General features: G+C 37.6%; 1 long non-coding RNA gene across 1 annotated transcript; it reads right to left on the bottom strand.

The window, feature by feature from the left end:
* Positions 1-17,730: 17,730 nt before the first annotated feature.
* Positions 17,731-23,096, bottom strand: LOC144369825 (uncharacterized). Its single transcript, XR_013429611.1, has 3 exons — positions 22,370-23,096; positions 19,611-19,678; positions 17,731-17,928 (listed from the first exon to the last, which is right to left on the bottom strand). It is a non-coding gene; the product is annotated as an uncharacterized LOC144369825 (long non-coding RNA).
* Between the last annotated feature and the right edge of the window lie 561 nt (positions 23,097-23,657).

Raw genomic sequence — 23,657 nt, forward strand, 5'->3', positions numbered from 1 at the left:
TGAGTGAGGAACTGACTGTCTCACCCACAAATTCAACTTTAACCTTCAACTTCCACTCGGGTCAAGGACCCAGTCTGTTATGACTCACCACTTTTCCCCCTGGAGCTGGTGCATATGAACCATTCAATAAATATTTGTTTAATCAGTTGATTACTATAGAGAATATTTCTAGATTAAAATACTAATGATCATATTTCGAAACAAAGTACATGCGATGCTTCAGAGAAATTTAGTGGATTGAAGGCTTAAAAAAATCATGTATTTTATTAGATGATCACTGATAATGGCTAAGCCACCACTTAATTGATAAGTGATGAAGAAATTGAGGTAGGAATGTAGATGACCTGATTAGCAATGAAGGAGAAATGAGGACTGAGTTCCAAGTTTTAAATTCTAAGAATGCAACAATTATTCCAAACTTACCGTAAGTAGTATATTTGTGTTCAATTTAAAGTTTTATAGGTACTCCACATCTGGGACGATGGGGTGGGGGTAGAAAATGGCTTAAAAGAAAGTTCAAAGGAGATAGCAAGGGCAAAGGAGGACTAGTTCTAGAGTAAGGAAGACTTGGGCATATTTACTAGAAGCCCAAGGACCAAGACTAGAACATAATATTACAATGGAAGAAAGAAAATATGTAATCAAAATAACAAAAACAAGATGACAGAATAAGGCTAACACCATATGTAGAGAAATCATCCTTGAAAAGAAAGAGTAGCGCATCTTTCTTTGAAACAAGAGGAAAGGAGAAAGCTGGGTAACAACACAGAAATTTTGAGTTAGACTATTCTAAAATTTCATCTCACTCCAGTCAGAATGGCAATTATTAATAATACCAGCAATAACAAGTGTTGGTGAGGATGTAAGGGAAAAGGCACATTCATATATTACTGATGGGACTGCAAATTGGTGCAACCCCTATGAAAAGCAGTATGGAGATTCCTTAGAAAATTGGAATGGAACCACCATTTGACCCAGCTATCTCACTCCTTGGTCTATACCCAGCGGACTTAAAAACAGCATACTATAGTGATGCCACCATATCAATCTTCATAGCAGCTCAATTCACAATATCTAAACTGTGGAACCAAACTACATGTCCTCTGGCAGGTGAATAGATAAAGTAATTGTGGTACATATACACAATGGAATATTACTCAGCATTAAAAGAAAATAAAATCATGGCATTTGCAGGTAAATGGATGGAGTTGGAGAATATCATGCTAAACGAAGCAAGCCAATCCCAAAAAAACAAAGGCTGAATGTTCTCCCTGATAAGTTAATGCTGATCCAAAATTGGGAGGGGAAATGGAGGAACTCTGATTGGGCAAAGGAGAGGGAGGGGAAGAGAGGGGGGAATAGGGATAGAAAAGATGGTGGAATGAGACAAACAAACATCATTACCCTAGGTACATGTATGACTGCACGAGTGGTACAACTCTACTTCACGTACAACCAGAGAAATGAAATGTGCTCCATTTGTGTATAATATATTGGAATTCATTCTGCTGTCATGTATAATGAATCAGAACAAATTTTAAAAACTTATTTAAAAAAATATAAATTTTGAGTTTGAAAAAATAGATGGCCTTGAATAACCTGTATTAGTTAGTTTTCCATTACTGTAACAAAATGCATGAAACAATAACTTTAAGAAGAGAAAAGGTTAATTGGACTCATAGTTTTGGAGGTTTCTGTTAAAGACTTTTTGGCCCCATTGCTTTGGGGCCTGAAGCAAGGCAGCATATCATGGCAGTAGCACTTTGTAGAGAAAGTCACTCGCGTCACAGCAGCCAGTAAGCAAAGAAAGAGACAGGAAGAGGCCAGAATGCCAGTATTCCTTTCAAGAGCATGCCCTGATAACTGGAAAACCTCCCAGTAGGACACACCTCTTAAAGATTTCACCACCTCTCAATAGTGCCACCAGACAGGAACCAAGTCTTTAACCCTTAGGGCTTTCAGGGATACTTACACAAACTTTCAGGGATACTTAAACAAACTACTGCAGTCTCTCTCATGATCCTCCCTTTGCCCTGCTTTTAGCCTGTGCTTGCCAACATTCCTTGGGTTGTAAATGTCAGCATTTACAGCTCACTTAACTTCATTCTCATTTTGGCCCTCATATCTTTTTCTCTGCCTCTCTTCTTTAAAAGGCCATTCTCTCTACTTATCATCATTATCCAATCAATACCCAGGTAACTCTTCTACCTTCTGGGATCGCTTCAGCCATAGTCTAAAATGTCCCTAGAACCCCTACTGAAATATCATTCATCATAATTAGACATCATCATAACTTTCATTAAAAGAAAAACAAATATTGACTAAACACCTATTCTGCTCTAGGCCATGAGCTAGGGCTTGGAAATACAAAGGTGAATAAAGCATAATCATTGTCTTCAACGAGCTTCCAGTCTCCAATATAAGAAAGTTGTGGTAAAAAGCAATACAGGTAACATTAAGGAAATGTGAAGACGAAGGTAGAAAAGTAGAGCAGCAAATTCTCTCAGAGGAGAGGAAGGACTCACAAAGAAAGTGGCATCGGCTACGATACTTAGTCCCAGGGGACTTGGAGGCAGATGTTGTGGTCAGCTCAGGTTTTAGTTGTTCAGAAGGAGACTATGACCTTGAAAACATAATGAGGGCTCACAGGGAAGGACAGAATTCATTCGATAAATGTTGACTGAGCAGCTACCTGTGATGAGCATTGTGCAAAGGAAATGCCAGATGTGGACTCAATTACAGGCCCATGTCCATTCCGTCTTGGCTGACCCTCAGCAGAGTTATGGTATAACTTTACTTTGTCTATCATTTCCAAATTGTCTACCTTCCTTATTCAATGAGCCCTCACTCCTCACCTCCATTCAAGAAGAAGAAAGTACAGTAGCACAGAACACTGCTACATCGATACGTTCAGCCTTTAAACAACAAAACAAAGCAACAGACTTCCCATTTATCTCCCTCAAAGTTTTCAACTTGTGTGACAAATAACAATGAAGACAACACACAAATATGTGCAGACCTTCCTGAACAATTAACTGGGCTCCAAACTTAGTGATAAGGGTTTTGGATGCACTATATCTTTTGATTCACACAATAATTCTAATGTAAGAATAATTCACTGGATCTTACAGAAAAGGAAACATCTTCATACTGCTAGTAAATTACTGGCATGGATGTGGCTTTTCTTCTTACATGCAACCAAATCCATTTCAACTGGATTTCACACACAGCAAAGAACTGGCTCAAGCCCCCTAATGAGGAATGGCCCTCTCTAGATATTTCTCCACTTTAGAGACAAAGGTGTTCTGATACAGCGTTCACTAAGGTTGTTGATAAAGGTGTTCTGGATGAGAAGGGTCTTCCTAGCACCTCTCAAATTAGTCATTTGTCCCAATTCCCAGTGGAACTGCCCATCTTACCTGCCCTTAGAACTGTTTCAGATTATCATAAATACAAAGACAATATTATTATATTACTAACCACATCAAATGTTAGCTACTATTACTAACCACATCAAATGCTTCATTTTAAATAGATTTTTCTTTTTCTTTTTCTTTTTTTCCAGATATCGAGGATGGAACTCAGGGGCACTCAACCACTGAGCTACATCCCAGCCCTATTTTGTATTTTATTTAGAGACACAGTCTCACTGAGTTGCTTAGTGCCTCACTTTTGCTGAGGCTGGCTTTGAAATCGCAATCCTCCTGCCTCAGCCTTCTGAGCCAGTGGAATTACAGGCATGCACCACAACACAACACCTGACTTTAAAAAAGGATTTTTAATAGTCCCTAAAGGCCTTCTTCTGGTCTAACTCTCTGTAAGTTGCTGCATTTGCTACTTCTCATGCAATTGCTTTGACATTATAAAGTCATCTGCTCTTCAAACATGAGCAGCTTGGATTTTATTCCACCTGATGAATACTGTGATCAGCAGAATGGCCCCCAAAGATGTCCACACCTTGAGCCCTGAAACATGTGAATGAGATACCTTGCATAGCAAAAGGGACTTTTGCAGACAGGATTAAATTAAGGAGCATGAGATGAGCAGAATATTCTACCTTTCTGGGCTGAAACAATGAATTCACAAGAATTTTTATAAGTGAAATTGTGAAGCAAGACGGTCAGTGTCAGAGAAACACTCACACTGCACTGCTGGCTTTGAAAATGGGGAAACATTCCACAAACCAAATTCGGGCAGCTTCTAGAGCCACCCAAAGAGATGCAGCCTGTAGACAGGGAGGTATTAACCTACTAGGCCATGTCCAGATCTCTGACCTCCAAAACTGTAAGATACAAGTTTGAGTTATTAAGTCACTAAATTCATGGTGAATTGATATAACATCAATAGGAAACTAACTCAAATGCCTTTTAAACCTTTTCCTATTCTGACACTTCATTATTGAAAATACTATGTGCCATATAGATGAATTGAACAGTTGAATTTCTGCTGTATCAGTAGCCCCAAGTTTTTTTGGTCAAAAGTTCTCACCAAACAACTTTAAGATTTGGTCATCTAACTTGGACACTAGTAATCCCTGCAACTCAGGAGGCTGAGGCAGGAGGATCATAAGTTTGAGGCTAGCGCTAGCAAATTAATAAGACCCCGTTTCAAAATAAAAAATGTTTTTAAAAGGGCACTGGGGGTGTAGCTCAATGGTAGAGCACCCCTGGGTTAAATCCCCAATAAAACATAACGCACACAGAATTCAGTCCTCTCTTTTAGTTGTTCTCAAACTTGAGCATATTGAAATTATTTGGAGGGCTCATTAAGACACAGATGGTTGGAGCCCACTTCAATTTGATTCAGCTCTTCCAGGGTGAGACTTGAAATACTGTCGTTCTCCCGATTTCTTGGGTGACATGCTGCTGTCATGGCAAACACACTCTGAGAAGCACTATTCTATTCTTTGCTGGGAATGCTTTGTTGCAGGACAGAACTATAGCTGTAATAGACACACTGGCTCTAGAGGTGGGACTTATGATGGGTAGGCGATGGCACTAAACTGTTAACCGAAATGTGGACGAAGCCCCCTATTCACAATTTGCCGCAGCACGGGTGCAGTGCCTAGAAGAGAGAACAGTGTGTAGTGGTAGTTTTTCAATGAAGGTTTGAATGAAGGAAGACCTGCTGTCACACTCATTCATTCACTTACCATTTATTGACTGTAAAATAGGTGGGAATGTGGAGAGAGGGTAAAATAGAGAACAAACAAGCAAAAATCTCCTTGGAGTGGACGGAGAGAAATAAGAACAAACTAAATGTAATTTATATGGAATGTTAGAAAAATGATAATTGCAATAAGGGAAAAAAATCAAGTCAGGAAGAGAATCAGAACTGGGGAGCAGACGGTAAATTTAGACAGTGTGATCTAAGTAGGCCCCCTCTCGCTCCCCTCAAACACTACCAATCTAGTTTCTGAAAAATGTTTATCTTAGTCTGTTTTGTGTTGCTCCAACAGAATTCCTGAGCCTGGGTAATTTATTTAAAAAAGAGATTTTTTTTCTCATAGGTCTGAAGGCTGGGAAGCCCAAGAGCCAGCATCTGGTTGTGTGCCAAGCAGCCTCTTGCTGTGTCCGTCCTGACATCATGGAAGAGCAGATGCGAAGCCTTTGTTATAGGCTCTCCATCTCCTTCACAACCTCATCACCTCTCCAAGGCCCACTTCTCAGAACCCACACATTGGCAACACCAACGTGGAGACGGAGACACACATTGGAAGTGCAGCAAGGCTCCCTGAACTCCTGGCTACTGCAATTTGGCCTGAACACCAAGGTACCACAACTATAAAGAGGAAGCAAGTGTCTGGCCCATAGACTCCAGGAGTTCACAGCCTGTAAGCCCAATACAAAGGATCTAATGCTGCCACCAATGCCTCTCTTTATATTATCAAGATCCTGAAGGTAGTTGCAGATAATTCCTTTCTTCAGGAATAAACCCAGGGGCACCCAGAAGCCAGTAAAGGAAAAAAAACATCTACTTTTTAATCTTTGGGCTAGTACCTTCCTCAACTTTAAAGATAAATATATAAATAAATAAAGTTGGAAGAGGGTAACAAGTTGTTTTATACTTTTCCTTTCATCTTTCATTGGGGTCAGTGTCTTTATTTTACTTTATTTTCAAAGCTCTTTGAGATGTTATCTCACAGGATCAAAGGAGGAAAAGAACTGAAAGTACTGGTTCAACTTTAAAACTCCAGACTGAATGCTCCTGATTCTTCTAAAACAAGTGAATGTGAAGTGTAGGCAGCCTCAGATGTCTTGGAAGAGGGGATTAAGTAGAAGATACAAAATAATATGCAAACTTTTTCATGTTTCAATAAAGCAATGGTGGGGCTAATTAAGCTTTTGGGGAGATGTGTCCCCTTCCACTTTAGCCAGCCTCAAGAACAAACTTGCCATAGGAAGAGAAACTTCTAATGTTCTATTAGCACAGCAGGATATCATGGTTGACCAATCATGGTTGGCCATGATTAATTGTGTAATTAAAAATAACTAGTGGAGAGATTTTTGAATGTTCCTAACACCAAAAAAGAAAATGACAAATGTTTGAAGTGACTGACATAATAATTACCCTCATTTGATCATCTCACATTGCACACATGTATTGAAATATCACACTGTGCCCATAAATATATGTAATTATTATGTGTCATTTTGAAAATTAAAGAACTAACTTGCCTACTTGCCTCTCTGTACACATAACTATAAATACAGATCACAAAACAGTCTTTCTTGACTGGCTACACAATGAGTCGAACACAATAAAGCAATTCTTGATTTCTGCTAAGTACGTACAAGACAAGAAACACCAAAATCTCCTTTAACATATGGATACAATAGAGCCACAATACCTTGAAAGCTTCTTTTTCAGGCCAAAACAAATACATTCATCTTTTCCTTTGAAAAAAACCCTATTTTATCATCTGTTCTTTAAACTCCTTCTGAAACATTATTTCTCAAATGTTAGTTTTCATTAGAATCTTCTATATGGTTTTGTTAAAACCAGTTGCTGGGCCCAGCCCACAGAGGTGGGGAAAGAAAATTTGCATTTCTCATGAATTCTCAGGTGATGCTGATGCTACTGGTTAGGGGCCCATACTTTGAGGACCTCTGCTTTAAATAAAATTGATGTATCTAATTGAAATTACATTCTTGTTGCCCATTACAATAACCAATACGTCTAAAGAGAATAAATAATAAATAACCATCTAAATTTCCTTTCAAGAAAAACAATCCAATCAGATTTAATTTTCCAATTAAATTAAATTAACATCTCAAAGAGCTTTGAAAATAAAGTACATTTGATGATCTGGATCGGTCATTAAAATAGACCTTTAATCAATTCTGCTGTTCCCTAAATTATCTTGGTTTACAAAAACCTGAAAATGTGAAAATTAAAATTGGACACCTTATGTTAATAAAGGCTTAATAGTAAATTAAGTGGAAGTAACTTGCTGTAGATCATGCAAATAACCCAATAATCCCAGTTTCTCTTAGCTTTTTAGATGAAAGCACAATTTTGCTTATGAAAGACCTCACTTGGTTAGTTTGTCAAGCAAAAAAAAAAAGTATTGTTCAGATTTCCTGTTTCTTTAATAGCTATATAGACAAAGGAAGTCAATTTTCCTTTTAATATTTTATACTTAGAACAATTAATTTTTAAATCCATCTTTCCAAACCTCATTTTAAAATAAGGGTTAAAATTACACAAAAGGAAAACAAATTTATTTTTAACTGATAAACTAAGTGAAATAGAACTCCTACAGCAACTAATAAAGCATATCTCTTAACATTTGTAAATTCAGTAGATGCTACTTTAATACCATGTAGAAGTGTATATTGGTCCTCAGTTCATTAGTTTTAGTATGCCCTGTTAAAATATCCTACTTGCATTTTTGTATCTGCCAAGATGTCAGTTCTGACATGACTCTCTTCGGGCGAAATGTGGTTGGCCTTTCCTCATTTTTCGCTGACACAGAAAATGAACAATTTCTTAACATCATTTAGGATAATGCTATCTGAATCGTAGCAAGTTCAAGTATAAATGAGGTGCACATGTTAAGTCATCTGCAGAAAGGTACAATTTTACAACTTGCTGAATTAGTTCAGGGCATGAAAATTGAGCACCCAGACTAACCAACTCCAGAAGTACATCTGACTGATGAAAAATCTAGAAATACATAAAGACGACCAGCCTTTAGTGTCTTCATTTCCACTTGCATATAACATGTGACTTTAATCTAATGTATATGCAAGTTGCTTCCTGCAATGTTAAGCATTAACTACAACGTACCCTTATCTAGAGTACATTTGATGATCTGGGTCAGTCATTAAAATATTTAAATTGAGCACTTAAGTATAGTTTAGAAAATTATATTCTCTACATTTGAAATAACCATAAATAAAACTCTCTTTAAATTATTATGGAAGAATAATGCTAAGTGAAAAGAGCAGAATGCAAAATTGAATCTACACTATAATTGCAACTATATAAAATTGGTTATGCATGCAAACAAGATCAGGGAAAAACATGGAAAATATAAGCAATTTGTTAAGGAAGAAGATTGGAAGGGTTGCTTTTAAAATTCTGATTCTTTTTATAGTTATTTGTACAGTTTTCAAAAATATTAAAACTATTTTGGGGAAGACATTGTGTTTTCTCCTCTTAGATTACAGGTTTTCCTATCACTGGTGACATTTTAAATTACCAAAACATAGGAAAGACAGTTTACATTGGAAAAACAGTTGCTATCTTCTTCAAAGAATTACATTTTAACACTCACGAGGTTATTGTAGATATACTGATGCACACTTTTACTTAGACATTATTCTTGCCATTCATCACTAACATTACAATTATCAAAAATACCAGTCTTTCAACCAGAAGTAATCATGGAATCATAATAAAGACAAATGAACTAAATTACTGATGAAGTTGAAAGTTGCAGTATTTTGATTAAACAGCCAGCAGGAATTGTCAGACTAATTAACTCAGGGTCAAGCTGCTGCTGAACCAAATGCCAGAACTATCAAAATCCAATACAGGCTATGCCCCGTTACTTCACTAAGACTACGTATTTGTACTTAAGAGTAATGATCTGATATGCTAAGAAAGTTGAGCTCAGTAAAATAACTGCTGTTGAGAACTATTTGTGCCAGGGCTTTGGTCAGCAAATCACTCAAGTTCTGATAGTTGAGTTAGGTCTTTTCAATTCTGAGAGCTAGGAATGTCTGGCATTGTTGTAGGTAACTTGCACACAAAGTAGGGCTCAAGAGTCCTAAAGTCTGATGTTCCTACCTCTGTCCCTGGTATTATGTGGTGAGAAGCAGGGATGACCTGAGGCCTCAGGGGTACCAGAAAACCCCTTCAAGAACTCAGGATTCAGCTAATGGAATATTGACAATGATGCAGGGAGAAGGAAAACAGCCACTGAAGAGGGACTGACCTAAAGGCTGAGCTCTTCTTCCCCCCTTAGTTCCTACAAGCCCCAACATTTTGTCCCTGGGGTGAAGATGGAGAAAATTCAAACCATTCTGATCTAATTTGTCTCCTTCCTTTCTCAGGTTCCTTAGTTGCTTCCATTCTCTGTATTAAATATTAATCTATCATATAGATATTTAGAGAACTTATTTAAAATTTCTAGCTCAAGTTGCAAAATATTAACAGTGTCTTAAACTCTTAGAATGCAGATGTTAACCTCCCACACTGCCATCCCCACCCCCAAAACAAACAACTAAAGCAGATTTACTTGCTTCAATTTAAGCGAAAAGTGGGATTGGCTAGGAAATCAGATCAATATGGGAAACATTGAATTGGATAAGATGCAATGGGAATATGGCATTCAGGTATACATTAGTGATTTTTAGGGGAGCAATACTATCCAATTGTCACAAGTAGGGGTGGTTGTCATAAACGAGGGATGAGGAAATGCTGCTGGAATCCATGCATAGGAGGCCAGGGATGCTGCTAAAATATCCACGAACAAATAAGTGCAATAATTTGTTAAGTATCTAGCCCAAAATAGCAATAGTGCCAAGGATGACAAACCTTCCATATACATACATTTATGAAAGTCTATAATCAGCGTGTCTTAACTCTAAATTATATTGGCTCAACAAAACAGCCTCTCATTTGTGCACAGTGAGAATCCTCCTTTAATAGCCTGTCCAGTTTTAAAATAATATATGGGAAGTTTTAGTTGCACACAATTTTAATAGCTAGACAGAAAGTCCCCTGTGGACACTGCTCTAGTTGTTCTACAACTTCCATAAGTTTCACACTGGAAATTAACTAGCTTCTTAAAAGAAGAAAGTTTATTGATGAGCAAATAAAGCCTATCACAAGATATTCTGTGACTATTTACCTGTTTTCTCCTTGAAATGGGGAATTTCTTAGAATCATGAACAATATCTTAGCTTCTGTGGTAGGTGAACAAATATATACATACATATATATATGTATGTATATATATATATATATATATATATATATATATATATATATAACATGATAGATGGGTGGATGGGTGGAATGTGGATGAATAAAGCTAGTTGCAACTAAATTCCTGTGTTTTCTAAATAGTCTGAGTTTATTGGTCCTTTATCTTTTTTAAAAGTCATTTTGTTCTATCCTATATTTGCCAATGACAGTATTTTTCACTCTCACAATAAGTTTTTTGTTTTCTTTCTTTCTTTTCTGTTTCTTTTTTTTTTTTTGGTGTGTGTGTGTGTGTGTGTGTGTGTGTGTGTGTGTGTGTGTGTTGCTAGGAATGGAATGCAGGGCATGTTAGGTAAGTAACCTCCTCCCTTCATTGTCAAGTATTAAAAAATATAAAATCAAGTTATTCAAAAATTTCCTGGTGTTAAGGTTGAATTGTATCCCCCCCCCAAAAATATATGCTAAAATCAAGCCCCTCATAACTCAGTATATGACCTTATTTGAAAATAGTGTCACTACAGTTGAAATGTGGTCATTAGGGTAGCACCTAATCCAATATGACTCATGTCCTTAAGGGGTAAATATGGAATAGACACACATACAGGGACAACACCAAGACAGAGACAGGGCTAAGCTTTGAAAGCCAAGGAGTGTCAAAGATTGCCAGAAACCCCCAAAAGCTAAGGGAAAAGTGTGGAACAGATTTTTCCTCTTGGCCCTCAGAAGGAGCCAACCTGACACATTACTCTTGTAGTCTCCAGAACAGTGGGACAATGAATTTCAGTTTGTGGTCCTTTGTTACAACAGCCCTAGCAAACTAGTATACCTAAGACATAATGTGTTCTCATTAGACACAGTTGTAAGCAACAGATGCATACAAGTTACTTCCCAATATTATTCTTTGACATTAAAACATCCCAACAAAAACTTATAATGTTCACGCTTTTTGAACACTTAACACTTCTTGGAAAACTTTCTAGATTATTCTAACAAATTTAGCAAAAACTCTGGTGATTGGAATTTAGATTTCATTTCCACCCTACCTCCTACACATGGGAAAACCATCCAACGTCTTATCTGGATAGTCTCTTGACTTCCTCAGCTCAGTGACCTTGACTTCCCCTCCACTTCAGCCACCTACTCACCACCAGTTCTTAAGTCTAGTCACCACGGACCCTCTTACCCCTTTCTGGCTCTCCAAATGAACAAAGACTTGGCTTCTTTCTGTGATGAAAGGAGAAAAATTTTGCTTTGGTCCTTTCCAAAGTGTCTGGAGTAAAGAAATGTAGGGAGATGAACAGGCCCTGTTATACACATCTGCTATCACTACTCAGGTCCCAAGAATATATATGCTGGTGATCTCTTACGTGGTGATCTTGGCTGAGACACACCCAAGAATCAGTTTTTCCATCCACATTTATATCTAGAATAAAAGAAGTTTAAACAGAGTATTTTACCCCTATTTAACCTTAGATCCCACCAAATTGCTACATTTGGGGGAGATGTGTCTGCCCAAGTATTTCTTGCTGGACCAAAATCATATGAGAATTGCCCTAATGATGGCAGAGAACAGCAGGAAGAAGCCAGGGTTACAAAAGGGTAGCAATCCATTAAGGTTGGGTAGCGGAGACCCCGTTGGATCTTCCACCTTAATGGCTCCTCCACATGGGGGTGGAGGGAATAGATCAGCATAGATGAGAGAAAGGGCCCTGGGGTTCAAGCATATCACTAAAACTTTCTTTGAACATTTTTCCTTTTTCCATGACTGCCAGCCCTAAGGTCAACTGCAGAAGGGAGGTCCCTCTTAAAGAAAAGCAGAGTAGAGATGAGGTAAGTCCTTCCACCCCTATCTTGTCATTGCACCAATGAATCGGATTTTCAGTCCATCGAGTCTCGTCATTGGCCTTCCCACCTCTGGACTCCCCCTCCAGCCTCCCTTCTCCCTTCCTCTGGTGCTCACTTTACTGTGCCTTGGCTCTTTCATTCTCTGAACCCTTTCCCTCCCTATTCTTTTCATCAACCAACACGAATTCCCATGTTACTGAAGTGGGTATTTATTTTCGAGGCCATCCTTGATCCTCTGAGTCTGGGTTAGATACCTCCAAATTTTTGTTCTCAGAGCGTGTATGTATTGTGCCCATCGTTCTTCCATTATGTTGCATTTAGAAGTTTCTACTCTAAGGTATTTGAGGGCAAACCCACTCTATTAATTTCTTTATTCCTTGCACTGTGCCTGGCACAAAGAATGTACACAATAAATTAAACCACGTTAAAGACATGGTAGGAGAATTTCAACGTTAAGTTCACTTTTTGCCATTACTTGACACACATTCATGGAGCATCTGTCAAGTACCTGGTGTATAAAAAACTATTCAATTATATCCTTTTACTCTCTCTTGAAGTGCTTTTCTCATGTAAAAATTTTGACCTTTGCAAATATTTAGCACAAGACTATTTTATTGCAGTTAAAATAAAACTTAAAATATTCCCCTACAATCAGCTGTGCATTAGCATGCACTAACCTAATTAAAAAGCAAGAACTGTAACAGGAGAAAGGAGATGGGCCATACATGGATTGCAAAGAAATAAAAAGAACTAAGTCATACAATAAAGAGGAGACATTCTATCCCATAAAGGTCAAATGAACATTATCAAACTAGTTTTTCCACTTGGGGTCCTGGTAACAAGGTTGGAAATATATCATTTTAAAAACCATATATAAATATATTTTTCCCCTAATAAAGAAAAATACTTTTTTAAATAATGGAAAACAGATTCTTTGTCAAATTATAACCTTCCAGTGGGCCAAGACCACAAAGTGTCTTTTCACTGTGTGTAGCCGTGGTTCTCAGCAGAACAGGCTCCTCCAGATGTTCTTATTCAGAACATTTGGCCATTTTATTATTTACAAAGTATATTGTTCTGGGGATATGGAGACTAGAGCCTACTGTTTAGTCAAATTATAAAAAAAAAAAAATGAGTGTTTCGGGACAAAGACCTCCCTTTGAGCGTAGAACCAGAAAATTCCCAGGGGCTTCACACTTCATCTTGGGATTCAAAAATTAAATGGGAAATCTATTTATGGAAAAAAACTATCATGATCTTTCACCTATATGTTCCAAAAGCCTACTACAGAACCCAGTGCAAAATAAGAGGTAAATTAATATATGTTTTATTTTTTAGAACTGGTAAATTATTCTCTCCAAATTACCACTTAACTCACTATTGCCTTTTTATATTAAAAGAACAGTCTAAGGAAAATTTGAGGAGGTCAGCTAGTTTCCATCATCTGTAGATTTATTATTATTCTACCCCCTGAAAACAATGCAAAAAGACTTTACTATTTGTATGAAAATTTGCTTCTTTCTGTTATATGAGTATGTGGCAGGGGTATCTGGGCAGCTTACCATCCAAAGTTACATTACTATTCCACTAGAGGGTGATATTTGGGTAAATGATAAAATGAATTGGGCAGTTCCACCTCCCTCCCCCAAAGGAATCTCTCTCTTGTCCTTTTCATAGGTCGGGCTGGTTGTCCTCTGGCAGAAGGAGTCACTTACGTCTCATAAACATGCCCTGGAAAAGCAAGATTATTATCTGATGATCACATCTCCACTTGATCATCCATTTACACCTCTTATTGTGTTCTCCTATCACTGTGGTAGGTACTATGGATAGTTATAAAGAGCTACAAAAGTATAGTTCTTGGCATTGAAGAACTTAAATAACCTAAGAAGACAAACAGAACAGCCAGAAAATAACACAAATAATGGAAACTAACGGTCTCAGACTCTTTGGTCTTGGAATTCCCTTACACCCTTAAAATTATTAAGGACCCACCCCCAAGAACTATTGTTTCTGTGGATTATATCTATCCATGCCTAGCATGAGAATTAAAACAACAAATTTTAATACATAAACACTTTCTATTAGCTACAATGTCACACATGTCATGTAGCCTCTAGAAAAAAAATGATACTGAAAAGGCCAATAATATCTTTGAATTATTATAAAAATCATTTTAACTTCACAGATTCTCCCTGAAAGAATCCTTGAGACTCTCATAGGGTCTCCCAGACCCACACTTTCAGAATCTCCAGTGAAAGGGTATCTGCATGTTCCTCACAATACATAGCTTTGAAAGAGCTGGGAAAGGAAATGACATTAGTTTTCTATAATGCAAAAATAAAGAAATCTTAGGGAGACAGAAATCAGAAGCATGCAGAGCATATGCCATTTGGAGGAATGCTATCAGGCTTAAGAATAAGGCGATCACTCTACTGGTTGCACTCTTACGTGCTATCCTTTTTCTCCATGGCTTATATACATTCATACTTCTTAGAATTTAATTCTAGGAAAAATGAAAAATGATGTCCACACCAAAACCCCTACACAAATGTTCATAGAAGCTTTCTTTGTCATTTCTCTTTATTTGTAATTTTATTTGTTGTTTCTCTCTCTAGAAACAACCAAAATGTACTCCAATAGGTAAAGGATTCTATAAATTATGATATATCCACAGCATGGAATATTACATAGAAATAACAAAGGAGCAAACTACTGATACACACAACTTCAATGAATCTCTGAGTGAAAAAACCGAGTCTCAAAAGTTTACAAATTATATGATTATATTCTTAGGATACCCTCAAAAAGACAGAAGTAAAAACATGAAGAGATTTGTGGTTGCCAGGGCTTATGGACCATAGCAAGGGAGGGCATGGGGGATGAGTGAGGAAGCAGGAAGGAGATCTTTGTGTTGATGGAGTAATTTTGTATCTTGATTGTGTGGTAGCTAAATGAATCAACTCACTAAAATGAAATATGTACATTTTACCAGTGGGTAATATTTTTTATATTATACTATGGTTATCTAAAATGCAACCATTAAATGAAACTAAGTAAAGGTACACTGGACTTCTCTATATATTTCTGCAATTTCCTGGAGGTCTACAAGTATCTTAATATTAAAAAGTACATACTTATATATAAATATATATAAATATATATAGTTCCTTGTCCTGTCAGCCGAGAGGACAGAGAAGCAATGGCACTTCAGTAGTAACAAGCACACCTAGCACCCAAATCTTGCTTTCTGGTATCATTCTCCAATATAAAGAACCAAGATCACTTGGAATAATGACTGATCCCAGGCCCAGGACACGAAATACACAAGATGGCACTGGAACATCTTGTAGCCCTAAAATGCTAAAATAGTCTAAGAAAACAGAACAAAACAAAATCAATGTTGGGGTTATAAAAAAGGAGCAAAGGAGCCAACTGAAGGGACTCCCAAAGGCCAGAGCTGGAATAATTTCAGCAACAAAATAAAGGAGTATAGGATCATCCCCAAAGGATAAAATGAAAATCCATGAGTCCATATTGATAAAAATAAAAGACTGAATAAAGAAGCAAACAAGAAAGAAGAGCAAAATAGGTACAGAGTTCCAACTATCTAATATCTAATCTGTGTAGCTCTTCCATCCTCAAAGTGGGGAACCTCCCCAGATACATAGACCTCCTACCATTAAATACGGCTATCAGTAGTGACATTAGGCCTTCCTGCTCTTCAGTCCCTACAGAGAGTACAATACAGAAACGAGATTAGAACCAGATTAACTTTACAGTAAAGAAACATGACAAATATGACCTCAGCCAGCTGATCAAGAGCAATATGAACACTGATAAATCAGGTTAATTGTATGAGCCCTTCATATGATGTCATGAAAACGATACACTTTATGTTTATGGTCTTTCTCCCCAAAACATAGCCCTGATCCAATCCAAAGAAAAACATCATAGGAATCCCAACTAAGATATAGTCTCCAAATTACCTATCCAGTACCACTCAGAACTGTAGAAGTCATTAATAACAAGGGAAGTCCAAGAAACAGAACCGAAAGGAGCTTAGGAAGACCCAAAAAGGAACCGCAAGGAGGGTCCTGGATGATCTCCTGAAACAGAAAAAGAACATCAGGCAAAAACTAAAAGTATCTGAATAAAATCTGAGTTTTCCATAACAATAATATGTAAATAGTGGTTCATTCATGAGAACATGTACCGTATTCATGTAAGATTCTAATTTGGGAAACTGGGAAAAAAGGTGTATGGGAACAAACTGTGTATAATCTTTGCAATTGTTTTGTAAATTTTAAACTGTTTTAAAATTAATTGAGAATTTTTTGAAGTGAGCTCCTTCACAGGGTCTGAGTTATACGTCTTGCCATCACCTCATTGATCTGCATGTCTCTCTGTCCTTTACTTTTTAATGAGCTTCAGATAGGATATACCTCTACTTAATGGCGACTTATTGATTTGCACTGATTCTCTTTCTTGGGTGTTTGAATGCAACTGCATTCATATTCACAGATACGAATCGTCCAGTGGTGAAGATACCTAGAACAAGAAAACGGAGAAATGGGAAATCATGAGGCAGCTGTGGCCATTAGTCAGCAGGAGCCATTAGGTAGGGAAGCGAAGGAAGACGTGAGTTCCTATCAGAGAGTGAAGAAGCAGCAGGGATGGACAGCTGAGTCACACACGTGGCAGACAACAGAGTTACTGCTGCATGATCAGCGCTCTTGTTGACCTTCTGGGCCAACTGTCACTTTCTAACAGCAAAGAGTGCCAGGGCCAGTTCATGGGGCTTAGTTGGGACTCTCTGTGCTTCTCTATCTCTCTTGTCCTTCCTCCCTACCTTTCTTCCTCTCCACCTTTCATATTCTCTCTCTCTCTCTCTCTCTCTCTCTCTCTCTCTCTCTCTCTCTCTCTCTCTCCTTCTCTCTGTATTTTTTCTTTTTCTCTCTTTTTTAAGTAGAAAATGGTCCTTTTCTTGGATTTGTGCAGGTGCAGGAAAAGATAGATGACATGTAGGAGTTATTTGCCATTTAAGAAAATGCCATGATCATAAACCTGAAGACCTTAAGGATGATAGGATTCTAGCCAGAGCTGCTTTGTGTTCTTGCAAAGAAGAAAACTACTTATTCAAAGCAGCTGCATGTGAGGGGAACTGGATTGAAAAGAGATTAAAACTAGTAAAACTAACTCAACAGAATTTTTCAATACCACAGTGTTATCAAAATACCTACGAAATCATATCTGCTTGATGCCTTTTTGTGTCATAGCTTTTGTCATTTAGTATGTTGTAATGAAAGACCATAGCTTCTATCTTCAAGTCGTGCTAAATCACTAGGATTTAGGGGACACTGTTTTAATCCCTCAGGTAACAGTCTCCAAATTTTTAGAACTCACCCAAAACCGGTCTCCCTGATTTTACCTGACTTAATTAATTACTTATATTGATAATCTATTTATTTTTGGCTCCATTGTTGTAAGAAGACAGGCGTCACTCATTTTGGCTTCTTCTGAGCTGAGAGAGGGTGACGTGAGGGAGCACGGCGTGAGGGACATGAGTTGCCTTTTAGAAGTCAGTTCGGTTTGAAGTCTGGTTGGGGAAGAACAGGTTGTAAAGTCATCTGGGGATGGGTGCTTCTATGAGAGAAACAAAAACCATGAGTACTGAGTAAATGTTGTAGCAGCTGGAACGTGTCACTGTATAGAAGTTCCCTCACCAGGCTTTAACAGTTATCAGGCCTGTAAATTTAACATTTAACTTTTAGGGTTACAAATGTCCTTCCCCATAAGATACAGTTTAATAATTTAATGCCATCTGATCTTGCAAAATTTTTTACTAGTATGAGCTCTGTGTCTAATAGAGAAACCTTTAATTCTGTTACTCAAGGCTGGATAATCATACTAGCAAACACGAAGCCTACCTGTGTAGGTTAGGAATAACTGTAGGCCTTAAACTAAAAACTTTTGTCTCTGGCAGCTCCTCTTGATAGTCTCTTTTTATAGTTATCAGACATTTCTGTCTGAGAATCCTTCTTTGTGGCCTCCAGTCTTACTTATTTTGGGAGGCTAACATAAAGTGTATACCTTAAATAATAATAATAATAATTATTATCATCACTATTATTATTTAAAATGCCCAGGAATGGCTGTATTTTGGTTTTAACTGTCTTTGCTAAGTGTTTAAGATGAAGCAGTCAAACTGACTTTTGTTTCTATCTATTGTTAACAGCTGAGCTTTTATGGGAGTCATTCCTGGGGAAACTTCTCAGTTCTGCTAGTGCCATTTGCGCTAGGATGGGTCTAGGTCTTGCTTGACCATGTGGCTTCCCTCGGAAGCACCAGGGATGTCTCCCTTCTCTGATGACTCTCCTCTTCATAGCAAATGCACTGATTGGCTTTCTGTTCTCCAGTGGTCTCATTAGTCTCCCTGATCGGGAGGTTATGTGGCCCAGAGTTGCAAAGCTCTTTAGAGAAGTCCCCTGTTCCCTGGATTCAGACTGACTTAGAGGGCAAGAGCCGAATATTGGTTTTTCTGGCCCTTTTAATTTAACTTTAATTTTAAAACTTAATCTTAAACATCCAGCAAATAAATTTTAACAGCCTTATATTAAGAGTACTGGGCTTTAATGTCTATAACTTTATAATTATTTATCTTTTTATTAATTGGGATCTGTATTATCCTATCTGTCTTGTAGGTGATGGCTTATTATCTCAAACTAACCCATGTTGTGTTCTTAAAGCAACACTTCTGTAAAACACTAACAGGGAATCTTTAGGTCACTTATAAGGAAATTACAAAATAAAATTAACAAGAGTAAAAACACTTAGTTCGTGTAACAGCTACCCTGAATTTTTGGCTGAGTTATACATTTTATCCCCTGTTTGAGATCCTAGTAATCTTGACAAAAAAAAACAACAAAAAACAAATTTTTGAACATAACTTTAAATGAACTAAAATCTGGCCTACTGTTTTCATAGTCTTTCTCACATGTAGTAAGATGGGACACAGAGCCTCATCTCAGGTAAGGCAGGGCTCTTTATAAATCTTAAGTGTTTTAGTTCTAAAGCTGATCTTTGTATTTTTAATTATCATTTTACAAAGTTTACATAAATTGTTTGAGGTCACATAAACATTAGCTAACACCATTTGATATCACATTTAAAACATGAATTAAAGAAAGGCTGAAAGTTTTAACCTTTACATAGATTAGGCTCTCATTAACTTAAAATACATTTAAATTGTTCCCCAATGTAAGAAGTAACAAAACTTTACATATCTTATTGATAACAGGTAAATAAATCCCCAATATATTTTTTACCATACAACTTCCGAACACCAGCTTGATATAATGCTCTTTCAAAGTTTCTACCTTACAGACTTGTATACCTGGAAGATATGAGCACATTAATAGCATCACAATTACATTGATTTTTCTACATTAACCAAGCTTAGCTTTTAAAGAAATGGCAGTACAGTGCTCTAAAATAACAGTTCTTATTTAACCAGTTGTTTAATTTTTATGGTTGCTTGCTCTAGAAAAAAGTAAAACTTAATAAACACAATGTTATGGGTAAACTTATATTTTAAGAAATTTTTGTCTCTTTAACACATGACTGATTTTTACAATCTTATACAGACTTTAGTACAAACTTATACAGACCTTAGTAAATCAATCAGATATCTAACAAAAGTACTCATGAATAATCCCATATCAAATTTTCTTTACTTATTTATCAAAATATTAGACAAATGTATTGAACAGTGTAAACCATTTTTTGTTGAAGGAAAAGTCCTAGAACCAAGGCATATTAGACATTTTATAGACATTAATATTTTATGAGTTTTTTGAACACCTAGAAAAACTTGTAAGTTAAATTTAAAGACATTTATTTTTATCTGTTTATCCAATTTAAATTGAACCATTTAAATCACATGAATTAAAGATCTTTGGATCCATTTTTTTAATTTGTTTTTATGAGCGCTCCTTATATATGTTAATTTGTATATCATATATATGATATACGGACATATGTATATATAGACATACAACACATAACAAAAGTGTGCACACATAACAATCGTAAAGGCCTTAGTAACTTTTCGCAGGTGAAATCTCCATTGCAATGTTTCAAAAACTCCACAGTTGGTCAAAGATAGGACTGATCAGAAAAACATTAACCTAGGTCTGTAGGGTCAAAATCATGAGCTCAAAAAAATACAGAATCTAAGGAAAAAAAAAACAAGAGTCCTAGTAAAAATGACTGGCCAGTAATTAGTAAATACCATACAATTTACTTTTTTTCCTTAGGTCTCAGATCAGTCTCCTACTGAGCTTGCAGGCTTCTTTCATTTGCATTTCAACATAAGTCCTGGCTGAGGTCTGGAAGGAGCAGGGAAAAACTGCTATTCTGAGCAGACACCTCAGGCCTAAGGCATTTTAACTATAAGTCATAATTTTCAGGTTCCAATGTTGAAAATTATGATACAAGTTTAAGATACAATTCACAAAATTTTATATCTTTACATCTTGTTTTGTCAACAGATACCATACTATGATTTACTATCCTTGTCCAAATTAATGCACTGGTACACACAGTAACATTTTCCCAGGCTAGCCAATTCAAAATTGGTGAAAAAAGACTGAATGATTGGGAAGTTACTTGCCAACTTGGAAGTAGAGTTCTTTAGTTTTCCATCCTAAGTATTTAAGTTCTCTGGCATGAATTATCTGAAATCATAAACTAAACAACTACCTAAACCCAACTTTTAACTGCAGCATTGTGCAATGCATCAAAAACCCATTCAGATACCAGATTGTTACAATAAAACATCATCTTTTAGATACACATTTAGCCAAGATCATTCCCAAGAAACAATTTATAATATCAACACACTATTGCACATGTCTTAAAGGGTCAGAAACAAAGACACAGGACAGACAGAGAGGAGCTCCAGACTATGGCTGACAGAAACCTTTTAAAACAGAGCAGATAAGAGAAAAATCTCCTACACCAGTGGCACCATAGATGTCCCCACAAGGGGACCAGATGTTTTCACAGAGGGGCAATCTGAAATATAAAATCAAGGGTCTCCATGGCGACTTTACTGCATTAAGTGTCTCCTTTTTCTTTTTCTCTTTTCAAGAAGACAGAGGTGGCATAATCCTTACAGTGCAGGGAAAGAAGGAGGGAATCCCCGAAGCAACAGGGCTTCGGCAGCTGCTGGGAGTCCCTCAGTCCCTCCTTTTACTTACAGGATTCCACCCCAAGCACATTTCATCTCCTAACATTTCAGTAGTCAGTTCTCAAAAAGTTCTGGGGGTGGGGGGGGTATCAAAATTTGTAACTGAAAGTTTGGTTCCTGACCTTAGAGCCAATTAATGCCAATTTAATAATGAGGACAGGGTTTTGAGAAAAAGAAAAAGGGAGTTTTATTGTTTTGCTAACAAAGGAGAAACACCGGGGACTCTGCCCAAAGGTTGTGACTCTCTTGATCTGGAGGGACAAGGGGTTTTAAAGGAGTCTCACTTGTTAACCTGGGAGATACTCAGTTCTTAGGTCCCCAGCAGGCATTGCCCTCTGCACTGGAGGTGCTTCAAGCAGCCAGCTAGGGGCTTCTCTCCTCCTGCTTAACAAAGGGGGGTAAAGTTCATCACAGTTCCTTAAAACACAGTCCAAAGGGGTGTCAGGCTGACTTGCTTTATTACCCATTTTCACGTCCAATATCCTTAAGTTTTTATCACTGAAATCACACAACAAAACGCACAAAAACAAACAAACAAAAAACATATAGAACACAGAACAAAAACAAGAAAACAGAAACCCCAGAAACCCGGCGCCGAAACAGAAACAGAGGAGCAATGCAACGTCTTGCCAAAGCTCCGGGGTAGGAGCGCGTGCGTGCCCGTCGGCACCTCTCTACCCTTCCAGAGGAATTCCCTACAGAACAGAACAGAAGACAGAACGATTTCTCGTACTGTCCGGACAGGAGTATATGTGAGCCTCGCCAGGCCACCTCTCTGTCATCAGAAGAGATCTCCCTTAACTGGATACCAGATGTTATAAAGGCGCCACTTACCTATGGAGGCCTCCTCCACCAGGTGCTTGCTAATAGTTTTAGTGCGGCAGTTCACTGCAGGGTTCCGGGGACCGAAGGCTCACCCCGAGGCCTTGGAACGTCTCAAGTTGCGCACCCCCTAGAGTGGCTCTCCAGCCCGGAGCCCTGGAGCGAAGGCCGGCTTCAGAATTTCCAGCAGTCTGGTCTTGTGGTCTGGTCGGGCAGGGTCATCTCGCTGGGGAACTCCAAAATGTTAGACCAGGACGCAAGAAAAGACCACTGACTCCAATTAAAATCAAATTAAAGCAAGCTTATTATTTCGACCGGCCGGACTGCCTTTTCCTCCCAAAACGGCAGGAACAAGACAGCAGCCCCAGCTTTCCTACAGCCCAGCTTTATAGCCCAGAAAGTTACACAAAAGGGGGGTTACAGATAACAGAACTCTGACAAGCATCACACTAATGGTAGTTTACAATTTTTGCTGGCTCCAACATCAGAATTTATGAAGACCATTAGAGCCTCAGAGAGGGTCGTTGTCTGGCCAGGGAAGGCCAATATTTATGAGGTGTCACTAAAGTTTCAGAGAGGGCTGCTATCTGGTCAGAGAGCCAGGCATGGGTGAGTTCAAGGCACGGGCAGGCATTCCAAGCAGGTTCAGAATTTGCAGTAATTTATAGTAAAGCCGAAATTAGCTTTTCATGGCTTTGTGGTGAGAGGGCTCCCAATTTAATAAAAGATCAGGTTGGGTTTATCAACTGCCGTAGGTAAAATATTTATGGACAATATTATGCACTTAAACAAAACTTGATAAATAGTCCTTTCTTAAAAGAAGATGAATTTTTACTTGAGAAAAGGGTAAAAATTGCCCCATGAGTATGAACTATGAACTATGAGCTATAAACTATGAACTATGAACTACGAACTATCACGTTGCAGGAAAACTCAACCATTACTTCCCTAAATCTTCTTTATCAGATTAGATAGCAAAATTCTTTTTGTTTGTACAGACTTTTTCTCATATTTACTCCGATTAATACTTAGCTAGGTGTCTTACTGCGAGAGGGTGCTCAGTGCATTGTTGGTGATTTAGATTTTATAAAATAGTCATTTTATTTTCAGAGAAAATCCAAAGAAGTTACATGTTGCATTAACAAATATATGATATATGACAAATACTAAAATGTCGGGGGCCAATTAACACCTTTTTGTTGTAAACAATGGGATTTGTAACTGCCCATTAGAATAATTGCCAACATTTAACTGTGGCAACATGTAACTGTGTTCCAGTCACTGTGTCAAGTGCTTTACA

This window comes from Ictidomys tridecemlineatus, chromosome 13 (genome assembly GCF_052094955.1).
Source record: "Ictidomys tridecemlineatus isolate mIctTri1 chromosome 13, mIctTri1.hap1, whole genome shotgun sequence".
NCBI classification, from domain to species: domain Eukaryota; kingdom Metazoa; phylum Chordata; class Mammalia; order Rodentia; family Sciuridae; genus Ictidomys; species Ictidomys tridecemlineatus.